The following is a 25,158-nucleotide window of genomic DNA, read 5'->3' on the forward strand; positions in this document are numbered from 1 at the left end:
GAACCGAGCAGCTGCCTTTGGAAGCAGTGCCAGTATTAGATACTGGCCTGTGCCTCCAGCGCTTTTCCTTCAGCTGCATAGGCAGGCAGGCAGCTGCTTTTATGTATTAATATGTGGAGTTGGCATTGGTTATTAAGGCAGCTGCTCGACTGTCCTTACAGCTGGAGGAAGGGTGTTTCCTGCTAGGAACAGCTCATAAGAGCGGAGAGACTTCAAAACAAGGAGGGTATGGCCTGCTTTTTCATCTCTGAGCTATATTGCTTCAGGCTGCGAAACTGTTTGATTTCATTAGGAAGTGTAAACAATTAATGGAAGTAATTGAGTACATTGAAGTTACCTACCATTTTTTTTCTTCTGCATTTTATGGGTTTAGACTGGTGACAAAGTTACCGCGTGACTTGATTTTTTTTTTTTTAAAGCAGAAATGTTTTTATTGCTTAATTTTAACCAATTGAGTTGAAGTTTTGTACTGAATTTAAAATCTTGTAACACTATCTCTTTTAATTGTACAATTAGTGTTAGGATCTGTTCACAAAAGTTTTAACATTTTTTGTGTGGTTTTTTATACATACAGAGGTAAAATGGAAAGCAGTGCATGGCCATCCTTGCTTCTAGCACTTGGCCATTTGTTCAGACTACTTCTGTGGAGTTTAAAGACTCAAATGAGTTTGAACCTTGAGCTTTTACTTCTGCCCTTATTTAGAGAAAAAAGAATGAGAGCTTGCATTACGGTTTGTGCAGCCTTTGGCAGTTGAAAGCTCTACTCCGCTGTATTTCATCTGGTCATCAACAGCCAGTGGCAGCTTGGTTTTGGAAGGCCTTGTCCATATGAAACTTCCTCCTGTCAAATTCTCAAGTAACATAAGGCTTAGAAGAAAAGAAGAATGGGGATTAGTGAAAAGCCTGAAAGTGCTGTGTGTGACATAAAGCCATGCCATCATCGGTAAATGACATAAAGCTCACCACTAAGCTACTTCAGACTTTGTGTACGGTGCTGAATGAAGTAGCAAAATTCTGCAGAGAGCACCAAAGTGTTTCTTGAAAGAGGAAAGCAGCAGAGAGAGTGCAAGCAAGGCGATATTTAATATTCTGTTCTGAGTGGGCAAAGCAGGCTTCAATGGCGCAGTACTGTGCACCTCTTGAGTCTCTGGGAAGCTTTCATATAGGTCTAGTGGAATAAAGAAGGTGTTTGAGGAGTAAATAGGAAAGCACAAGAGGATCTTGGTATTGATGGGAGCGTGTTCCTCCATGCGATTGGGAGTCCTGCGCACCATAAGCCGCTCTTGGAGCGTAAACAAACACCTCCTGGAAGAATGTGGTGTGCTTTCCTTTGATGTTGCCGAGAGGTTGTGGAGTAGAAGACACAAAGTCTTCAGACCAAAAGTTAAGATTGCTCTATACTATTTTTAGGTGAGAATTCAAAGAAACATTATTATTGAGCATAATTTTTCCTTTGATATACAAATGAGGTTCTTTTGATGTGGGACGGTTGTTCCCATAGCAAAGCAACTCTTCAGTGCAGTTCATTATTAGCAAGCAATTGTTAAATGTAGACAGCTGTTTATACTACATAGGCAAAACAGATTGTGCTGCTACCTAAGCGAGTTTGCCTCATATACTATGTTTTGTATCTCCTGTTAGTTGTCATGCTGAATTCTGTCGGATTTTGAATGCTTGGAATTAAATTATCTGTCGTCATTTTTCCTTCTGCTGTTTATTTTACTTTCTGTATTACAGAAATGTTTCAGGCATTTCTGGAAGTATGTTTTGCTTCTGGGCAAGACCTTGTGATTTGACAAGGGTATCCTTCATTGGGGAGGTGCCTCACGCTACTTGCTCGATAATCTGTGTAGACTGAGCTAAGATAGTAGGTGTTTGGACACACATAGAGATTTCATAGGTGCTTCTGGTAAGGATCTTCATATGCATTAGCTTCTCTGAGCAATGGTCATCTCCAGACAACTCTCTGTTATTTTCAGTACCCTTAGTGTCTACTGGTTCTTCTCCCAGACCAAAGGCAATTTGAGCACTGACAGCAGAAACTCACGTCCTACAGCCCAGTGAGGCAGGATGGATATTAGTCAGGAAGAAACGGTGATTTCTAGATTTCTTCTTGTTTTATTTCTACAGGACAGAAAAAGAATGATTGGCATTTCACAGTCCCTTGATCCCTGTGCCAGTCATTAGTATTATGATTAGAGAATCAAGCATCATTTTTTGTGTTGCATAATAGACAGTTTGCATGGGGTGGTTTCTGCTAGTGCCAAGAGGAACAGCTAGTAGTAGTGCTGATCTCAGAGGAGGAACAGAAAACTGAAAACTGATCTGGGATTTAGAAAAGTTAGGCTCTTTTTTCTGCTCTATGATATGCTTCCTCTAGCAGTAAAACCAATGATGTTGAATAAAACTTGAATATATACCTAAGGGACTGAATTGTGGATGTTGGAGAAAATTCATTTTCATCTTTAGCTTTCGAAAGCTTATTTTTGCCACCTTAACTTTCTTGTAGCTTTCCTTCATGTCATAAATGCCAGAATTAACAAAGTATTAAAGGAAGTCTTGTATTTCATCATTTCATTTTTAATCATTTCAATATGAAAATAATTAGTGCATGTATTCAAAAGCTATTTCCAGTATAGAAAATGATTCAGTCGTATCTTTTGATCTTTGCTGGAGGAGGAACAAAAAAAAGTTGGCTTGGTTTAGACAATTAGCTTAGACAATTAGCTTAGATATTAGGTAAACAAGTTCAGCTGTTAGGATGGTGAAACTCTGAGAGGGCTTACCTAGGGGCTGTTTAAAAAAACTTTTCCTTCATAGAAGTTTCTTAAAAACAAGTTAAATAAATATTTGTTAGGGGAAACCTCCTTTAGTATAAAAGGTACAACTGGAAGTCTCCTCCCACCTTTAATTTTTCTGATTTTGGTCAAGCATTTAGAAAGTGGCTGGTCATTACAGAAGACTTGCTTTTGAGACACTTTGAGGCAAGTACATTAGAAAATCCAGCTTTCCAATACAGTAGGTGCCAGTAAACACTTTAGAATTCCTGAAATAGGTATTTCTGTGTGCTGCATGTAAAATACCGTCTTTTTTCCAAGATTATATGTTCCCTTATAAGTGACCCCGAAGGATGAGAAATACTCATAAATACAATCTCACAGTAATTTGCTCAACTTCTTTTGTAAATGACCATGAAATAATTAGGAGTGAGATAGGAAGCATTTGACTGAAATACTGATACAGCTATTACCCCCAAATTGATTCTGCCACTGCAGTTTCATTTTGTGCATTTTCTTAGCTCTCATTCCTTTCCATTTGCTTGATTATTGGTGGAAGAAGCTGAGGTGGTCAATTGTATGACTTTATCTCTAAAACGATACACTAGCAGGCTTTGCTAAACTGTAACTTGAGTAAATATATATATTTTCTGGCTCACCAAAAACTTGCACTATTTAACAAGAAATAACTTTGTGATGTGCCTTCTCAACTTCTGGCCCTCTAATTTCCTATTTTTCTCATCTATTCTATGAAAAAAAATGGTTTTTATTGGAGAATGAATGTACTACTAACAGCTTTGTACCTGGGTTGTTTTCCGTTCAAGCTAGAAAATGTTAGGGGAAAAAAAAAAAAAAAGAAAGAAAAACATGTGAACATTCAGTATCACCATCATATGGCAGTATTGGGTATGAGCCTACACACACATTATAATTTAATTAAAATCTGTCATTGCTCGACTGCTTGCGTGTGCGCACATGCACAAACCAGTTGACTCCTGAAAGGGAAAGTCTCTAAGAAGGGATCTTGTTATCGCCGAATGTATCAATTAGTCATTTCATAGAAGTTATTTAGATGCTGAAATCAGGAAGTAAGTGTTGAAAATGCTGAAGAGATACTACCTTGGAGTTATTTTTTTCTGTCACTTAGTATAACACTCTCTAGCAGCTTGAGTTACAGCAGAGTCTCACTCGTGTGTGTTGGAAGATGGCATCTTTAAGACTAATATACTGCTATACTGAAAAATCTAAATATTTTTAGTCTTTTGGGGGATGCAGTTTATTTACCTGTGTTTGATATCAAACTACTAACCTGCATATTACTGCACAACCTGCGCAATTACTGCGCAAAGCAGTTTGCAGTGAAACATTTGTATTGCAACATCCAAGGCATGAATTAAGGATAAACCCTGGGTGTTTGAATATTAAATTCATTAATTTTATTAGTCCTCACTTTCTTTTTATACTTTATCCAAATTTTTACAAGATACAGACATTTTTAGTCCAGTGTTACCTTCGTACTTGTTATGTTTGAACATAAAATGTAGGTTGTAGTCAGAGTGGCGCTTATTCTGCAATATCAAACGACACAAGTGTTATGAATTGTTCTTTTTCCATCGCAAAGATGGATGAGCATGTATTTGACATGCAGACTCTGATGATGGTATTCCAGGAACATTCAATAAATACTTCCCCGATCTCTTCTCCAGTCTGTCCAGCAAAATTGATTTGGTTTCTTAAGCAAAGCTGAAACATTGGAATTACGCCTGGTAAAGCTGGAAGAAAACCACTGAAATAATTATTTGGAGCTAAATCTGTTCTCTATATCATTACATGACAAGAGTGCGAGGAATTTGCTGTTCACTTAGCGAAGAGGAACCCTTGGACTTCCCAGAGCCGCTTCACCATCGCCGCTGCAGCAGCGAGGTTACGGTAGCTGCTGTATTACCATTACCCCAGCTCTGCAGGGGTGACCCTGCCTGCAGGTCCCCACCACCACGCAGAAACGCTGCTGCTCTGTCTCTCGGCCACAAAAATTGCTCTTGGGGCAGAGAATCCAACGCACAGACAAATCTAGGTCCCCTGCCAGGGATTTGCAAATCCCATCTAACAGTAATTGCAGTGTTAGCTGAACTGCAAAATGTCTGTGGTTTCTTTCTGATTTTTACTACAGTTGATGATGCAAAGGCATCGTTCTTGCATTTATTTGCTGTTTTATTGGGTGCTAAGTGTGGCATGTTGCTAAAATCCTATGTTAAATAAATCTGACTTTTTATATATTAAATTTTATGTATATTTATATATGTGTTATTTATATTTTATAAACAGCATGACTTTTCATATATTAAAATGATTCCTATGCAAAAAGTGGTATTTTGAGGTTTAGTTAATTACTCCTATTTTGTCTTGTCATATTATTGGGATGATCTGATTTGATTGAATCTGTTCTGCCCATGGATGAAAGGCTAAACAAATTGACCATGTATTGTAAAAGCAAAGTTAAATCAAGTATTTAAACAGTTCCATTTAAGACTTTTTAATTACAACATGGAATAAATAGTGATATAATTTTCTTGGTGTGTTACTTGTGCGCATCCATCAGTACTGGGGGTGAATAACTTCACCTTAAGCAGCACGCTTCCTTCTAAGTTTCTTCTAATAGTTCACTTAACTTTGTAAGTGTGGTTAATACTGAAATGGGACAGTGTGAGATGTGGCTAAGAGGAGATCTAAAAGGGTTCAAGTCCAACGTGCATAAAGAACTTGGTAGATAGACAAGGTGCTGAAATACTGTCAGCCTCACTGGAGTTAAATTTAAGGTTTCGGTCCATCAGCGTTGTGGTACGGTGGTGGTAACAGTGCTGAAGGTACATCTCCATGGAAGGACGCACGCTGTGTGTCCTGGTTGCAGGTTACATTTCTGCAGGTGATAAACGGCTGAGCAGATTCTGAAGATCAGTCCTGTAACAACGTCAACCTGTTCCTGCCTCCTGGTGCTCAGCCGTGCTCTGGGCTTGTGGGTGTTTTATCACCCACGTAACCTGAGTTTATTCCCATATATAAGAGAAACTGAATTTGACCTGCGTGACTGAATGCCTTTTTTTGCCTTGTATAGTCATTATTGTTATAACTAACACCATCGGCATAATCTTGTAAAATGCATAAGTAAATTCTTTCAGAGTTGATAAAATATTTTAATGGAATTGACACATTAATAGGTAAAATCGTTTAAGTGTAGGGTTTTTTTTCCTTTTCCCTGTGTGAGAAAACTTTCAGAACTATTCTTTCTACCCCAAGAGTATTACGGATTGCTTGGACTGTCAATACTTTCCTTAAATCTTTTGTGGAGTACAATAAACCTCCCTGTCCTTTTTATAGAGTGGTAGAATTTCACCCCCCATTTAAATTGCAGATAATACATTGTTTGGAGAAGTTTGTTTGAAAAGGTAGGTTAAGCTGGAATGAGTCCTCACCTAGGCACTCTGTGTGTGTGTGCATGTACCGGGAACTTGATACTGTGGGAAAGCTGCAAGGCACCTTCTAAGGTGATGGAAAAGAAATACTGTACTACAATTAGTTTTACTCACAAATGAGAATAGGATTTTCTTATCGTGATTAATTGTGTCTTACCAGAAGGTAAGCAATAGCAGGAGCTGAAATTCTCGAACGATAGAAAGAAAGAGAAGACTAACAAGTGAAAGGTACGGAAGCAGTCTTGAGATCTCTCCTACTTTTGCTAATAAGTATAACCATGAGCTCTGACTTCTGAGATAGATGGAAGTGATAAGCAGGTCCCTTGTCAATGACTGAGCTTATTTGAACATTGATTGGGACAAAACCATTCTTTGTTTTACTAGTATTACTGACTCTTTAGTATATTGTTGGCATTTAAACCAAGGGCTGCCTTTACTACAAGACTAGTTTCTAACATTTCGGGTGCCCATTTCATTCCAGGCTTATAAACTGTGAATTTTCCATTGGGTTTCATTTGTTTTAATTAAATCCCTCCACTATGATACACTGGCAAAGCCTGTTGTCTTTTATCCTATTCTCCATCTAACTATCCTATTCTCCTCTTGATGTCAGTTAGCAGCAGAGAGAGGGATGGAGGGGTCCTAAATCGTTTTTATGGGTTGTCCTCTGCTGTGAGCAGAAGCAGGCAGGGTCCACATTGCAGGCTGCTGAGGATAATGCCACTGGCCATCTCACTTGTGCAGCTGCACTTAGAGCTGATGCAGAAGAAAACTGCCTTTTTTTTTCCTTTATTAGTCTTCAAATGGATCCAGTTCCCGCTCAGGTTGGCAGCCAGAAGGCTTGCCCTGTTACAAGGACAGCATCAGGAGTGGGCAGGTGGGGGTGAAGGAGAAAGGCTCAGACTGCCCTTTCAGCAGCTCGGATTTGTGCTGGGTGAGTATGACCAGGCAGTCCCAGCCTCGTAGACTCCAACGTTCCTGCTACATGCAGGGCAGAACGAAAAGAACAACTGCAAACGAGTGCAACCTTCTCCTTCAGCTCTGTTGAGATAATTCACCGCAGCAAAGCTGGTGCATGCACAGCCTCTGCCACGGCACTCTACAGCACAGTTCCTAGGAGTCTGGGGGTGGTAAGTTAGGCAGTCAAGGTTTTCAAGGCAGCTTGGGAAAAGAAGAAGAGAGTAAAAGGTTAAAAATGGAAAACAAAAGGGTGTGTGACCTGGAGAACTGTATGGATGGGTGGTGGTTGGATATGCTGGGCTTCTCTGCAAATATTTCCAAAACCACTCTGTTTGGTTCATGTGTGCTACCACTCTAAGTCTGCAGCAATTCACTTGCAGGATGTATTTAGTTTAGTACTCCTGAACAGCCTCAAAACCTATTAAAATACAAAACTCGTTCTTACTTGTCAGAAACTAAGGGTGAACATATCAAGCATCCAATTACAGTTTGCTATAGAATGATTTCCTGTGTTTATAAAAAGGCATACTGCATTTTATAAGTGTTTTAAATTTTTTGAGTCTTGAAATATCTTTTCAGTGTTTTTAAGAATATAAACATAAATGTTCAGTAGAATATTTTGCAGATAAAAGAAAAATGGGGAGGGGGCTTGAAGTCTGTTCCTGCGATTTTGCAGATAATTTGGGGGAAACCTTTCAGAGCCACAGTGCAAATGAATTCTGATTGAACAAGTGAAGACCCTTGCTGAATTACTTGTATTTTCTTAAGTAGTGAGCCGTTCAGCAGTAGGCCTGGAAGATCAGGACTTGGAGGCACTACAAAGGAACTGCAGTGATGAATTAAGGAGATCGTGATACAGGGTTTGACTATTTCTTGCATATTATCAAGGGTTGGGTGGAGAATGTACAGCGCTGGTAGGCAAGAGAGAGCAAATGAGACTGCATCTTAACAGCTTCCCTTTTTCACTCCAGTAATACAGGATATAGGCCAAGGTGCTTGGTCTTCTAGGAGTTGGTGCCAGCATTAGCTAGGAGCAAATGTTCTCACTGAACACTTGTATCCTGTGACACCAGCTAGAGAAACTTTTGGTGACCTTTTTTTTTAGAAGAAATAAATGCTCATAAGGAGAAAGGGGGTAGCAAAGGAAGTTATATGGGGAGTTTCAGTTTAACTGCCTGTCGTGGTTAAACCAGCACGCTGCCTAAAGTTTAGAGGAAAATATGAAAAGTAGAGTAGAAATGTGTTGCATTCATAAAGAAGAGTTACTGCTCTGAAAAAAGTCCAGATGTTGCTTTCTTGTTTTGTTTTATCTGTTCTTCATTATTTTGGTTCAGGTTTTTTTTTGTTTTAGCCCCAATTCAGCACCCACTTGTGCAGGCATATTGCATAGCTGTATGTGTAATCCCACAGAAATCAGTAAACTTATCCGTCAATGACATGGACCGGAACTCTTAGAGAATGCAAGCACTAGTTTGCAAATATTTCAGGATTTGCTGCCTCTGCACACGTTTGCACAAAACCTAGCACAATCATGCTCTGAAACTGGGTTGAGTATTTGGTAATACCAATGAGGGTAAAAAAAGAAAAATTCTCTAAAAATTGTATGCATTTCTTACATTTGACTGCAGCCGTTTTAATCTTGTTTTCACGAGCATTTACATCAAGTAGTTTCACTGAAAACTGCAAAACGAGAATTAAAATATATTGTCTGTACATACACAGATATTGTATTAAGCAATTACTTTCATTTTCTGGTAATTTTTATTCATGCATAGAACAAGTGAAACATTTTTCTTTCACACAGTACTAAGCTCAAGTAAGTGCTCTAACTTCATTCAAGTATTTAGTTGTGTTTTATCTAAATGAGTCCTAGTTTGGACTTCATTCTTTGCAGTCACCTCTTCTCCAAGGTTGTTGGGATGGAGATATCCAGTTTATTCCGTTTGTTAGGATCTCAACGGCTATCGTGGGATGCGCTAGGAAGGACACCCAGGTGGTTCCATGCAGGAGATGTTGGCACCTGCTCACCTCGAGCCTCTTCAGCTGTGGGCTCGTATCTTGCAGTGCTGTGTTGTAGCCCTTTGCATCCCAAGTTCCAGCAGGACATAGTAGTTTAAGTGCAATGCTGAGCTAGAGCTGACTCTTCCCATTCAGGTAGCATTGGACCTTCTGCAAGTTGGAGCCCAGTGCAGAAATGCATCATCAGTCTTGATTTGTCAGGGTCAAGGCTAAATAAGAGCTAAAAAATTTTTCTTTTCCTTAGCTGACTCTCTGAAAAGCCACTTTCACCCCACCCCTTGGAGCTCCTGATGTCGGGAGTCTAGTGCAGCTGTATCAGATCTCGCACCATAGAGAAGCAGTTTAGATCTGCATGGTTTGGTAATCAAGATCTGCCCAGTAAAGGTGCTTGGACTTCTTCCACACCCAGGGAGCCCTGCTAGACCTGAACTCTGCATGCCTGAGTTCAGCCCTCTCTGCACTGAGTCCCCTAAAGTGGAAGTGCCGGATTGGTGCCTCCAAACCCAGAGTAAAATGCTGTGGACACCTCTCCCCGATGACAGAGCTGTTTCATTCCCTTTCCTGTGGACAGGAGTTGAGGGAGCTCCTGTAACTCAATTTCCTCTCTGGAGAAGGCACACTAAGATAACACTGCATACTGTGAGCAGAAAATATCATATTCTTTGTCTGGTGTGCAACAGGTATGTCAAAACCTGCCTGTTTTGCTCGAGCACGTTCCCAGCAAGATGAGTGTTTGAGAGGGTGATTGAAAGGCTGAGCTCCGTTCCAGATTTACATCTCCTGGCTCCATTTTCACCAAAGGGAAGGTGATGTAATTTCAGACCCTTGGTTAAAGAGTTACACATATTTGAGGAAACAGGTAAGTTGCTGCTAATTGGTTCCCTGGGCCACTTGTTCCCAGTTTTGGAGGTGCTGCTGGTGTTAGAGATGAGGCATGAAGCAGTCCGAGTTAGTGGTCTCTATCAGATGATTAGATTGCACCACACAGGTTGGGAAGGAGAAGCTGCAGAATGGGCAGGAAGAAAAGGAGAATATTGGCATTAGTAAGCATAGCTCCAGAAAAAAAACCTTATAGTTTCTTCTGATTTTTGCATGTAGCCGGGAACTTGAACGTATTTAAATGTCGCTGAGCCAGGACAGTCCCACCACCAGAAAGTACCTTCTAAAGTGGAGAGGAAAAGAGCATTTTTCAATCCATCAGAAAAGAATTGTTGGGTTATTTAAATAGCTGATTAAGTAGGTGTTATAAAAACAAAATATAAATGCTCATCGGGAAGCAATGGTCTTTGCCCTCTCTGTAGAGAGTCTTTCTATAATCACTTCCTTCCATTGGGCTGGTTTTCATTGCATTACAGCTTTAATTTCATGGTAGTGCGAGTTCCTGGTTCACATTCTGTTACACTGCTCTCCAAGTGCTTGACCCAACGTTCAGAAAGGCAGCAGCATGTGTACTTTTTTTGTCTGATTTTTCCCCCTCCTCTTTAAAGTTCCGTTTGTTCATAATCAAAGCCCACGAATGCATCCGTCTTGTAGGATACATTTTACTGTCTGTAGTTCAGCATTTCATGAACAAGATCTATATTGCAGTCATAATAATTTGTGCTAAAGGGAAAAGTAGAGCCAGAATCCTCAGATTATTTGATGAAAAGTAGATATATGTGTTTCACGCCTAAAGAAATCCTTCCTGGTAAAAATAAATTGAGGCTGAAAGTAGTAACGTGAGAGAAACTTAACCCTTTTCACTGGGCTTGGAGAAGTAGTTGATAACCACTGTGGCTGTTTGACTCCCTTGTTCAGATTAAAAAATAAATTAAAGGAAGGAGGAAGGGAATGAAAGAGCATTTCCTTACCAGGCAGTCACACAAGCTATTGTCTGAGAGCTCCCCGCCCCCATCTCTTTCACCCAGGCACACACACACACGCACACAAAAAGCCAGTTTTGTGTCCTTCTGAGCACACAGATGTTCCTCTTGGCATCCCTACAGTATGGATAGGTTTTTTTGCAGGCGCAGAATGTGAGGCTTCTTTGTTGGAGACAAAGTGTTGCCTGTGGTGGGAATTGCTGCAGTGATGGGAAAGTATCGTAATGTATTGTTGGATTACTGTGTTTTTTTCCCCTAGTAGAGACAGTACATTAAAGTAGCTTTGTGGGCAGTGAATTGTTTGAGCCAAGCCTGGCTAATAACACTCTCGCCTTGGCAAGCAGTCGTACAAGGTATGGTTGGCATAGTTTGGATGGTCACGGGGTTTCTCCCAGGCATGTGCAGCAGTTCTGCTGCCTTGAGTAGAAGTCTTACCAGCCGTATTTGGTGAGCTAACAAAAGGGGTCTGACTGTGAAGATAGAACTGTCGTACTTTCGGCTCTTTGGTTTTTAATTGTTTGAAGATCTGATAGGATACGTGCCTTCTTCTAAATCCTTTTTAGGACATCTGTTCTGGGTTTTCTGTATAATGGTTCTAAGAAAACAGCTTAAAATTAGAAACTATTAAGTGTTTGCCTGAGCTTTCATACCAAAAAGGAAACAGCCCTTTCAAATTGTTTGCTGTGCTACAGCCTGTCAGAGAACACGGTGCTTCTGTGGGCACAGCTGATGACGTTGGCAACCTAAAGCTCTGAATCCAGCTCTGCTTTTGTTGACAGTACTGAGCAAGAGAAACGCAGACCTGTCAGCTGGGATCTAGATTAAGTTCCTTTTGTCCATATCATGTTATTTTTTTGTCTCCAGTCCTGAAATACGCACAGATTTTGTCATGACTTCAACTCTTTTGGTTGGAAGTTTTATACCCCAATAATAAATATGTTCTGTTGTCAAAGGCCTGCCTATGTAGATCCAGTTGAAAGATTGCACAGTTTAAGATGGAGAAAATGAGGTATGGCTCCATTTCAAAATGGCTCAAGAAAGAGCTTACAGATGAAAAATTTCTTGAAGAAGCTGCTTCTAGGGAGAATTTGCAGGTGAGACTATAGAGGAGAAAGTTACCTAACTCTGTATAATAACCATTAATTATTTTGTTTCTCAGTTTGTTCCTCTAATGGCAGAAGCTCTGTTCCTTCCTTTTTTCCCCAGCTATTTTTATCTGTCTCTAGTTTCCTCACTGTGGAGAAAGATGTAATGATTTAATTTGCTGTGGAGCTTTCATCTTTCCACATCTAGGAAAAAAACCCCAAACACCACAACCTTATTTGGTATGTTTTCTCAGTTCATGTTTGTGTATTGTGTTTAATGAGAACTTAGCAGTCTTTCTCTATTAACCAGAAGATGATAAAGTGGTTATGAAAGAATGCGTAAGCCAAACAAGTAGATCAGGAAGATGGTTAGTCTCCTTGTACCATGTCACGGCAGTTGTTGCTAGTTCATTTCCAGGGGTACTCCACATACTGGATGTAGTTCTGCTGCTGTGAATGCACCTACCTTTTACTGTTCTTAAATAAGCTTTTTTCATCCCTGAGGCCTATTTCTTGTTTGTCTCTCAAATTTCACTGAATTGCTTAGATTATACTCAATCTAAGCTTTTCCTGCTTCCTTAACTCCCCCTTTTAAAACTATAAGCATGCTCCTGTCTCTGTGTCAGTGTCCCCTGAACAGAATTCCCTTTGGAAACCCTTCCTACCCTTCTGCTGCCTTTGGTTTCAGGAGCCCAGGACATGTTCTGCTGCTGTACCCAGCAGCGCAGTTTCTTTCCTAGCTTTCTCTGGAGGTTCCTCCTTGTCTGCTTCCAACCTGCCACTGCCATTTTTGCCTGCATGTCTCTCTTGATATATCCAACTGTTCATTTCTTCTTTATTGCCCCAAAACTAAATTTTCTGATGTTCCTTCTAAGTTCCTTTTGACAGTTAATTTAGTGATAGTCTATATTTCCTTAACCTCAAGCATTACAGCATTAGGATAACTTTTGTCATTTCTGATATCTTAATAGCGTCCGGTAATACCTTGTTTCATACTATTTGGTGTGCTTTTCTCCTCCCTTCAGTATTTCTAAAAGCTGCCCTTAGCAGTCTGAGCTCACTCCTGACATCGTTGTGTGCAACAGGTGAGTGGTTTGCTGGGTGAGCTGTCTCACTGTTAACTCTTCGCCTAGAGTCACTGTGTTCTTCATGGACATTCTTTATACATTTTCCTCTTCTGTTTCATGTGTTTTGTGAAACACATTTTTTAAAATCTGAAACACACCTTTTGCGAAACTGTCCCTCTCCAGATTCCAGTTAAGATCTCTTTAATATTATTTTTTTTTAGCAGAAAGTGGAACCATCAAATGCTGGGTTTTCTCAAAGGCAGGTGCATGGCATTCTGCAGAGAAGTGAGCCTTCCCCATGCTTCACACTCTTCCTTGCCACTTCTTGAAAATCAAGCTGACAATGTCAAACCGCTTGTGTTTTTAAAGCACCATTCCCCAGTACAATTTTCATGTTGTCTCTGAATAGGCTTTTATTAACTGTGAAAGCCATTCGAATGAATAATGCAAGTGTTAGCTTAGAAAGAAATTTTCCTGACCAAATCTGAAAATGTCCCTCTTACAGGAGCACCATGACCTCTTTTTCGTCAAAAAGTCTGTTCAGTCTGTATTGTTCATTCATAATGTAAGTAGCTGAGATTGTTCTTGGGACATTCAGATTAAATGGACACTAACAAGTAATTGAAACTTAAAGAAGTATAATTTGACATACCTTAAAATGTTGGGTAATGTTTTCTGCTATTTAAATGCAGGCATGTATTCTAGATTGGCATACTCAGTGATGCTTCAGGATGATTTGTGTACAGTGGAAATAGGTTTGTAATCTGTTGTTACGGTGGTGCTTTTTTCCTACAAGATCCTATTTTATCCTCTTTTAGCTTTGTCAGACTTTGACCATACTGTTGATACTGTCAGATATTTTTAGCTAAAATCTGATTGCTTCTTCACGGAATGTCTTGCAGTTATCTGAGAAAGCTGCATATGTTGCATCTTACAGACCAACTGTGATGTAACTATGACTTGACTTTTGCCACAGGTGAACAGTAAGAGTGACTGAGCAAGCCAGAGGGCGGATGTTACAGGCAGTGCTTTTGTGTAGGCACCAACAGCCAAAAGGAAAATTGGGGAAAGACGTGGGAATAGGGATGTTCAGGGAAGAGACTGGTACTTTTCAGCAGTCCTTTGGGAAGGAGCAGTCCTCCCTTGGCCTTGGTTGATAAAGGGGAACCATATGGTACTTCCAGCTCCTCTTGTCTTAGAGCCCCATCCAGTTCTTCCTCCTTTTCTCTCAAGCCCACCAACTCTCACCAACCCAGTATTCTCCACAGACCTCACCCATGTTCTCCAAAGTTGTATTCCTCAACCTGCATCTCTTCCAGATCCCCTTTCACCTCCCAGTCTTTCTCCGAGACCCCTAACCATTAGTGCCCAGCCTTCCCCCATCTTTAGCCCCTTTCCCATCTCTCCTGTTCAGGTATCTGCTTCAGCTGTTCAGCAGCTCTGTTTTCTGTCTGTCTGTATATTCCAGCCCTTACGTTCACATGGTTACCAGCACGCACTGCCACTGGATTAGCCATTCTAGTCTCCCCACCTGTCTTCTGCATGCAGCTCTCCCAAGAGAAGAATAAATCCAATTTATAGCTACGATGCGGTTTAAAGACAAAGGAAGGACATGGACAGTACTTACCATCAGCGCAGATGGGAGCGTCAGAGCAGGGTTAGAAGACGTGTCTGCAAAAACCTGCTGACAGTATGTGAATTACCCTGGATTGCTGAAGTTTTTCCTGTGTGACAGCTTCTCCAAGCTGTACAAAGCTTGACAGTTGAGCACCAAGGCTGGGCAGGTTTTTAAATGCGTTGTCATTGTTCCCATAGCTAGCGTCATTACCCAGACAGTAAGGGGGTGAAACAGTCTGATTTGAATTTTGGTAATAACCATGTCTGGATTATCAAAACCTACTATTTTTCATCTCTTACAAGAGACCTGCCAGAATGACTGGTGCAAGGGGACTGGAATCAGCTGAGTGAGAAAACTCAGAAGCACTGCAAGAAAAAAAAGACAACTGAACTTAGTTGGTACTGGTGAAAGAAAAACCTGTGATGGGGTAAGAAACTGAAAGGAGAATGAAGTTGGCTGGATTCATGGGCTGGGGCTAGGATAAGTGAGGAGGTAGTAAGAGAGGACAAGAAAAAATGTCTAATAGTTCCTCCTAGGGTAGAAAAAGAAAACTGGAAACGCCTGGTCAGAGATCCCAGGGAGACAATGAGAGATCAGAAAGAGAGTAAAATTTGAGACCACATGTATTAAGAGGAACAAGAGAATGGTATTGTGGAAACTGTTTGAAATTTGGAGGGCTGAAGGTTTAGGACTATGTACATGAAAAGTATCTGACTGAGACAAGGTCCCAGCGTGGGAAAGGCAAGGGACAGGAACTGAGATAGAGATCACTTGTGGAAAGATGGATGGAATAATATGTGCTAGAGAATGCTTTACATGAGTTGTTTGGGGTTTTTTCACTTGGGTACCTTTTTCTTTCACCTTTTAAGCAACTTGTCTGGCTTCTGATGGCCATAAGCATGAAGGGCTATGGGTTTTTTTAATGTTTTGTAGTATAATTGGCTAAATTTTTATATATTTAAGTATATAATCTTTATTTTTTAGCATTTTGTAAGTTACAAAGCAATCTTTTAATCAAAATAGATCATTGCATAGTTTAAACAGCAGAAAAAATACAACAATTTGTACTAAAGACTCAGATTTCTTTTATTTGGTTCCTTTAGAGTGATGTTTCCTCTGAAGTTAAAGGATATGTTTTATGTTATGGACTGAGAGAGCAACTGGTATAAATTACTGTATGATGATATAACTATAACTGATACAAGTTCTTAGATGACAGGAGCCACCTATTGCAAGTTTCATTTGTCAAAGCTTACCTCACCATGCCATAGAGAAAAGGTTATAGCACTCATCTTTGATGTGACATGAAGCTGTCGTGGTTTAAACTGTCAGGCAGCTAAAACAACCACACAGCCATTAGCTCACTCCCTCCCCTCAGTGGGACAAGGGAGAGAATTGAAAAGAAAAAAGGTAAAACTCGTGGGTTGAGATAAAGAGAGTTTAATGGAACAGAAGAGGAGGATGATGATGATGATAACAACAATAATGTACAAAACAAATTATGCACAGCACAGTTGCTCACCGCCTGAAGCTGATGCCCAGCTGGTTCCCAAGCTGTGGTGCACCCAGGCCAACTCCCCCCAGTTTATACACTGAGCATGACATCACATGGTATGGAATATCCCTTTGGCCAGTTGGAGTCAGCTGTCCTGGCTGTGCCCACTCACAGCTTCTTGTGCACCCCCCTCCTCCTTGTTGGCAGGGCAGTATGAGAAGCTGAAAAGTCCTTGACTGCTTAGCAATAACTAAAGCATCAGTGTGTTATCAACATTATTCTCATCCTAAATCCAAACCACAACACTAACCAGCTGCTAGGAAGAAAATTGACTCCCAGCCAAACCCAGGACAGAAGTACATTTTAAAAAATAGTTTATTCTGTGAATTCGTTCTCTAAAAAGGGAATGATCTTGTCCCAAAAGTTTTAGTGAATGCAAATTGATTCCTGTGGTGACTAGCAAAAATTACAGCAAGATTTTTTTGGTCTGTTCTAGTGAATATTGGGTACTTTGGGTTTTGTCTGAATTGAAGGCAAGCATGTTACTTTTTAGAATTTTTTCACAACTAAGAAGTTCTACTGAGAGTCTAAATGTCCGTACTGAGTGGAACAGAATTATATTTAAATATTTGGCACCTTTGGCTGTATTTTTTTTTTTGCTGTCGTAGAAACAATTGATTATTGATATCATTATAATAGCAGAGCTTGACCGTGTCTTCACAGTGGTTTGCTCAGGGCTTTTTCATGACACTCATAAAACATTTCTTTGCGTTTTACATTCTTTTAGCTACAGGAATGAAAACTTCCATTCTTCATTCACTTACATCTGTGCCACTTTCAGTCCACTGCCAGTCGTCTCAATAGCCAGCACTGGAGACACAGGGAAGGGTGATAAGGTCCCTGAACTTGGGTCCCACAGAACGAAGATGCCAATATGCTTGACCAATGCGTTAGGTTTTAGGCAGCTCCGTACACATAACCAGAGATAATATTTCACCCCCTAATGATGGAGTGACCCCCAAATTCTGCTCTTCTTTCCAGTCTGTTTGGTAGTTATCTTCCACTGACTGTCAGTACGTGCAGTGATGTTAGTGTGTGTGTTTGCTTCTGTAAGCTCCAGTTGGCCAGGGCTATATTCAAGTGCTGCAGGGTGTTTTTCACATGCGATCTAGCTAATATTGCCAAACTCTTTCTGGTATTCATTTCAAACTTCTGCTTTAGCAGTGGTCAGAGCAAAGTGGGGTTTGGCTTTGGACTTCCTCAGGTGCATGAAGCACCTGTTGGTTTTAACATGCTTGCCATAGGCTCTGCTTAGTGTTGTTCAAAAACACAAGGTGACAATGACTGTTGTTTAAGCTGATGGCTTTGCACAAGCTTACAGCATTCTGCTAAATGCTTCCAAGAATATAAGAGGCTTTTATCTGCTTTTATCTAGCAGAGCATCTAGATCTCTGCTTATATCTAGCAGAGTATAGCCTTTTACCTTGTAAAAGGCTTTGACACAAGGAGCAAAAATATTCTGAAAAATTATTAAGCAGGTGTCACAAACGGTAAATGTTCAGAAGACATGACAGCATGTTTGCTTGCTTAGTACATGGAAGGAGGAAAACAAAATTGAATAGGAAGCAAATACAGCTGAAGTGACAATGGATTGATGAGTCACAAGAAGAAAGATTGCATTTTCTGATGGAATATAACCAGCAACCTTGGAGCATTTTTTGAAGTGTTTGATTGCAGAGAACAGAGATGCTTTGAAAATCCTATTTTGAGCATCCATCCTTTATTTGAATGACTGGGTGCTATGATAATAAATAATGGATGAATAAAATTCATCCAAAAAAGCCAAAAGGGACCCTCAGGTCATCTCTCAGGACTTCACTGTTATCACGAGACATGACATTTCGGCAGGTTATCCTCAACTGAACTAACACATCTGTTTTGACATCTCTTCAGTTGAAGACGTCAATGGCTGAAAAGTCTCAGTGCTTGGAGTTTTTTTTTTCTAGTGGTTCATCAATATTATTGGCAAAATTGTGATTCTCATTTGCATTTGTTGGACTTCACTTTCCCGCCATTGCGTAATTTTCCCAGACAGATTTAAGCACCTTTTAATACCAGTATTTTCTTTCTGTGAAGGTATGGACAGTTCAATCTTTTTAATAACTTAACAGATCAAGATCTTTACATGTTTATTCAGTTTTGTGCATGTTCTCTGTCCTCTCTTTAATAGCCTTTAAAGATAGGCAGCAGAATACTACACACTCTCCTAGTATCTCTCTTACCATCCCATGTTCTGCTCTGTGCAGAATTCACACTACCTTTCTACTGCCACTTCCCATGATCTTGCTCATACATACAAAGCTAGGACTGGGTCTTTTTGCCCCAGCATTGCCTAGGAGCTCATACTGAGAGGGGTGTGTGTTATGACTGCTGTGTCGAGCTGCTGGAAGCAGGATCGCTGTCCCCCCGTCACTAGATGTGCAATATGTCCCTCGCTGGAAAAAGCCACTTTAGCAGCGTGTAGATTACTGCGTAAAACTACCCTGCCTTCAACTTGACAGCAATCTGCTAGTCCGTTTCATTTGTATTTCTTCCGAACAAGAATTTTATGCATACTGGCAATGAGTGAGGTGTGCTTTTCCTGTGCTCCTTCCCTGTAGGGCATCGTAGGGTGCTCTATACAAAAATCATAGAGATCTGTGCCAGGGTAGCTGCTTAAGCTGGCTGTATGGCTTCCCTTGCCTGATAAAGTTGGGACCAACAAGGGCTGGGGCAGCATCTGTGAATGCTTCAAAACATTTTTGAGAAACAAGATGAATTGTTCCGTGCAGAGCTTCGTCCCACCCCAGCTGCACTGCTTTGCTGCTGGTTGGGGTCAGGTAGGGGTGGGCTTGCGTCTGGGGTTGCTTTGTGATTTCCATATTACTGGGGAGGAGCTGCAGGATGGTTTTGGGTGGATTTGAACAGTGATGAGAATGGTGAGAACAAAATCTGGAGAAAAAGTGATGGTCAAATTTACTTCATTACCTTTTTTTTGTTGTTGGGTTTTTTTCCTGAGGTTGATAATGTGATGTCTTCCACATAATAAAAAGAAATGAAACCATTAAGAATCTTAAACTGTTCGGTACTGTACTCTGTTAAGGCACTGAAACAAAACCTCGTGAATAATAGATCTAAAAAACACGCTTTGAAACTCTCACACTACAAAAAATGAAAAACATCAAGGCTTCTCATGGCATTCTCTGAGAGTACCATGGCTCAACTCTAACCCTGTCCTTGGAGTGTTTTATATTAATATATTTTGTACGGGAGATAATCCAGGGATTCCTTTCACTGCAGTTTTTGAAAGCCATCGCTAGAATGTGTTGGGAGACATTAAAAAATAATGATGCAAGAAATGTAAAAAATTCAAATTAAATTCTCTAAATGGCACCCTCAGTATAGGAATTAAAACCCAGGTTTAATAGCTGCCTTCCTACTCCATTCAGAAATGCATATTTGTCAGGAGTGGGACAGAAGGCTCAGAGGAATGAATGATGGGTGAGAGTGGTCATAGCCAGCCCCAGCGAGTTCATTCCGCCTTGCATTGCGCAGGTTATCATTCTAAAAGGAACCAATGGAGACTAAAAACCAGTAATGAAATAGAGGGACTATAAGCTAAAATACTCCATTTGTCTCAAAATAGCAGTCCTGTATTTTTCTAGTATGGAATAGAGGGTATCTGTGAAGGCATTTTTAAAGTGAGGGGGAAATACTAGCCAAGACGTGGTGAGACTCAACCATTTCTGTAATTGCGTTGTTATTTTTGTAGCACTGCTTCCAAGAATAGAAGGTTTGTTGCTTTAAATTTCAAACTAATAACTTGAGTAGTTTTAATAGAAGAAGGACTGCTTGCTAATTTGTGATCACATGCAGTTTTAAATATTGGATAGTTTAACAAAATGCTTTCATGTCTGCACCTATAATTTAGAGTTTGAATAAAATTCTTGGTGCCGTGTAGTAATAAGGATGCTTCCTCTACATGTGAAATTGCACACCTGCAAAATCACTGTCCCATTTTCTTGGTAGCAAATGGTATAATTAGGATCAAAAAAACATTTTTAGTTATAGCCTCCTCATTTTTACATGCTCATTGCTTTCCAAGGTAACTCCCTTTGTAAACCTTTTGCTGTAGCCTGAAATGACTTTTAAGTTAAAAAAAAAAAAAAGAACATTTCCCCCTCAGCATTCTTGAAAGTTAGCAAGAGCTTAACTATGCCATTCCATATCCTCCCCCTCCAGTTTTATTATGTAAAAATATTGGGGTTTTCTGTTTATACATATGTTTTAAGGGGACATAGTAAAATTACTTACTTTTTTAAAATTGCAAGTTTAAAATCTTGACTGAGGAATTTTGGGGGTTTTAGCTGTTTCCATAATTAATCATTAAGATTTTGAGAGATTTAAAGTGTCTGTGCAAAAGTGAAAGGATTAGGATAGGGACCAAATTGCAATAAAAGGGATATAGTCAGTCAGAAGGAAGCTTTCAAGTTGCTTAAGTTTGGAAGTGCTATTTATGTGTGTCCAGCAAAGAGAAGACCCTACCCTATGTAAGTTAAGACACAGTAGTTTGATATTTGTGTGCAAAGATAAAAGGTCCTACTTTTAATGTCATAAGAGGACACAAACTTTCATTTTTGTATTTGCTTTTAAATTAATTGACATTAGCAAGGCTGTACTGTATGCTTTTGCTGTGCTCTTACATACTGTATTATATTGGTGATGTATGCTTGTTCAAATAAGAAAAAGGATTTTCATCTTGCTTCTTTTAAAATTCTTTTCCATGATGGTCCAAAAATTACAAAGAGCACTGAAACAAATATTTGGGTCACCTCCAACTTAACTTAAAGTCATCTCCTGGAAGTGGACGTTTGAGGAAAGGTGCACCTGTACCCAGTGCTTTACCCGCTCCAGAAGAGATGGAGAGAAGCCTCCAAGCACTCATTCAAACTAGAGAAAGCTTTTTGGAACCCATTGACCCTTGGCTGAAGTTGAGGCGAAGGTTTCTGGTGGGTGCTTCAGTGGGTGCTCAACCAACACTGGCCTGAGACAGGGTCGCAGCTGAGCGGCACAGCCGATGGATTCCCATCTCTGAAGCTGGGTGTTAGCCAGGGTTGCTTTCCTCAGCCAAAACTGGCATTCCCAAAGGGTTAAAATTGGTAGCTCTTGTAAATAAATTCTATAGAAGGGGAGAAAACTTTGACTCTACTTGCAAAAAAATTTTCTGAAGTTCTGTAGAATATTCCTATACCTTGACTTATATATGCAACCAAACTATCTTCATTTACTTCAGAGTGAATTTAATCCTCCTACCTGGCAGTAGGAAGTGGTAGGAGGAAAACACGTGCATCCTTGACAAACACAGTGCTTGGGGGTTGGGTGAAGGTTAATGGTTCCTGCTGATGGTCACGAGATAGGATGGTCTTGAATACCAGCGTTGTTACTTAAAAATAAAGCAAGTCCTATTGCAAAATGAAGTAGCTGGTTTCTTTCCTTTTATACTGGTGTCCTGTGTCTCCTAGGACACTGTTCCTGAAAATATTAAAATGCCTGCTTTGTTTCTGGGTCCCGCTTCAAGCTTCTGCTTTAGCCATAGGATAGTTTTATCTGTTCTAAGGATAAATACCTTCGTGGATAGAATATGCTTACTATGCATACAGCAACCTATCATTTCCTCTTGCTCTAAATGCGGTGGATAGACCACCACTGCACGTTGTGTTCATGTTTCTACTTTTTCTGCATCTTCCACTTCTCCTTTATTCTAAAGTGTTTCAGCTATAGGGAACATCTGTCACAAACCCAAATGTTTATGTTCATACAAATTGGCAGTTGTGTCAGCTCCTTAAAGTGATGTTCTTCAAGATCTCTTTGTAAGCAGAGGTGCTGTGACTGGAAAACCTTCTTTAATAATAAAGTACGATTAAAGTATCTGGAATCTGCTTGAATTACTGAAGCAGCGTTGAAGATTGTGGTTCTTTTTATGAAAATACAATTGCTTGGATTTAGCATTACCAATATATGTTAAAGGCATGTCTGGAAATTTGAGCAAAGTTCTCTGCAAACTACAATAAGCAAAGTCTTTGTAATACTAAAATGGGGGAAGTCATGCTTAAGATTATTAATTTATTATTAAGTTAGATGTATTAATCATGAGAAGTACAGTTTCTTCACAGATTTTCCTCATGGCCTTTCCTGGTTCTAAATAGCACTTTTAAAGGTTTGATTAGAAAAAATTAATTTCATCTATTCACTTGCAAAACACTTACCACTGTAGTCTACCAACCAGCACAAAAGGAACTGTTGCATGATGAAAGTAATATTTTGTGTTTCAGTTACAAAGATGGAACTCAATATCTCTGCTACTCCACGCTGTCAAATAGGGAGAGGACTTCTAATTCAATAAACCTTGTTCGGTTCAATCTTCCGTAGAAATATGTTGGACCTTGAACCTGGTTTTCACAAAAGCATCCTCCTTTCCATTACCGGTGAGCTGCTTTTGCTCTATGAGAAAGGAGAGAAGAAAAAGGCAGAGGGATTGCTGGTCTTTAAAATTGGTCACAGAGCCACTAGTTTTAGTATTAAATTTTATTAGGTCAAAAACCTATTCTTCATCTTTTAAAAAGCAGCACAGAATGTTGTAGTTCACAGGTCTGAGTTTAGTGTCACTCAAACTTTAATAGTTTCATGCGGTCTTTATTTTTCAGTGACTTTTTCCTCTTCTGTGGCTCTACTCTGTATAGAGTTTTCTTCACTTCTACACTATTTGCCTACAGCGTTTTCCGTGCTTTCTTGTCACCTGCTTTACCGTTTATCCTGTTTTGTATCTCCCCAAGCCTGTTTCTTTTCTCATTATAAGGTGTCAGCTCCCTCTTTTCTGTTTCCGTAGACCATTTCTTCCTCTCAGATATCCTTCTCTCCCTCTTCTTTTGCCTTGTCTCAAAAATTAATTTCTCTCTCTTTTTTTTCCTTTAAATTTATCCTTTCTCATGCCTCTTCCACTCCTCACACTCATTGATAAATGCAGAGAAATCTGGTAATTTACACCAAAGATAGTGTTAGGGATCAGGATAACTTTATGGTTGGATGCTAAGGCAGCCCATCTAGCCTGCAGCTGTCAGTAAGGTAAAAGTTGGGTTCATGCCACAGAATTTTCTGTAGATTTCTCCCGTATACCCAAATGGCTAAAATTACTAGTCAGCTGGCATCTTCATTAAGGTTCAGCTGTTGGCTGCTGGAAGGAGTGAGGAGCTTGCTTCTTCATTCTGCTTCTTATTTCAAAACATCTTGACTTCTTGGGAGAGCTTTATCTTCTTAAAAAGTGTAACAAATCCTGGAAAATACCGTCCATTTTAAGATCTTATCAACTGTCTTTTAGATTTGTTTTTCCCTTGTCTTATTCCTCTTAAATATTGCACATTTGCTTTCATGAATTACTGTCATCAGTTATGAAACTGTTCTGTTTTGAAATGCAAATATTTTGCCTAGAAAGGGGCAGAATTGATCTTCTCCAGCTATTCAGGTAACAGCCTCACATAAGCTGTTCCCTGCCTTTGGTACCTGTGCTGTACTCTTCACTGCAACAGTGATCACTTGCATTTTGGGCAGATGAAGGACTTCAATTTCATGGTTTTTAGAAAGCATGCGGTATTTCTACTGCGTTGATTCGTGCAGATCATCACAGGATTCATTGGGACGAGCATTGGCAGAAACCTTTCTCGCCGAAGGACCCCATGTAGTGGAGGCATCAAATGATCTTCCTTTGCAGTTTGTAACATAACCAAGTACCTTATCCAGGATTAACCAAGAGCCACAGGAAATTCATATAAGATAGAGTTGACAGAAAGTGGTAAAAATATGCAAGTTCAGTGTCTTTTCTTAAGATGTATAGTTTTCCAAAAGGATCTTGGTTTGATGTGCTAAAGAATGTTGAAACTCAGTTCGGTTTTGCTCCGTGCTAGCCAACAATTGTCAGAGAGTAAAGATGTCTGCCCAGACTGAAGGTGAAAATGAGCAAGGTGGAAATGCGTTCAACCAGACTTCCCTGTTACATTTTCTCCAGTCTGTAACTGGAGAGTGTTTCAAGCTTGCTTTTGCTAAAGGTGGTCAAGCTTTGAGTCATCTTCAGCTTTTTATGCTTTGACTAGGAAAAAAATGGGTATGGCTTGAACTTTCAAAAGAAGAATAATTCTCAGTTTTATTGCTGGACTTTGATCAGTAGCTCTCCAGGTGCGTTATAAAAGATGCTAGTATTTCAAAAATCTTCACTAATTTGGCATGGCCATCTTGACACAAGGTCTGTTTTTAAAACACGTTGAACACTCGCATCTTCTGACTTAAAAGGAAAAAGAAAGAAAAAAACCGTAAAACAATAAAACCCAACCCTCTAGGCGGAATGTTTCATTACAATAGTTGTGGGGTTTCTTTTTAATTATATGTAATAAAAAACTTGCAGATGATACCCACTCTTTGGAGGAGGGGATAAGACAAGAAAAGTTCCCTTGCCTGAGGCCCAGAGTTGGAAATGTAAACCATAGTTAAATGGCATTATACTTTTTTGATAATAGCAATGTCACCAGTGATCTAATGATGACTTGTCCTCCCCTTTAATGATACGTTGTCCTGCAGATAATTGTGTGCATGATAGCAGATGATACAGTAAAATATTTGGATGGAAGACACAAACAGTTTCCTATATAATAAACTGCTTTTCTTGGGATCTGGTGGTGTCTGCTCTTCCATGGCCAGGATTGTATCAAGAGAGGCTGC

At 39.9% G+C, this 25,158-nt stretch overlaps 1 protein-coding gene across 1 annotated transcript in view; it reads left to right on the top strand.

Annotated features, from left to right (window-relative positions):
* Window positions 1-25,158, top strand: part of TPD52 (tumor protein D52) — a 128,994-nt gene that overhangs the window by 103,359 nt on the left and 477 nt on the right. The window lies entirely within an intron of this gene.

The sequence above is a fragment of the Grus americana genome, chromosome 2, assembly GCF_028858705.1.
Source record: "Grus americana isolate bGruAme1 chromosome 2, bGruAme1.mat, whole genome shotgun sequence".
NCBI classification, from domain to species: domain Eukaryota; kingdom Metazoa; phylum Chordata; class Aves; order Gruiformes; family Gruidae; genus Grus; species Grus americana.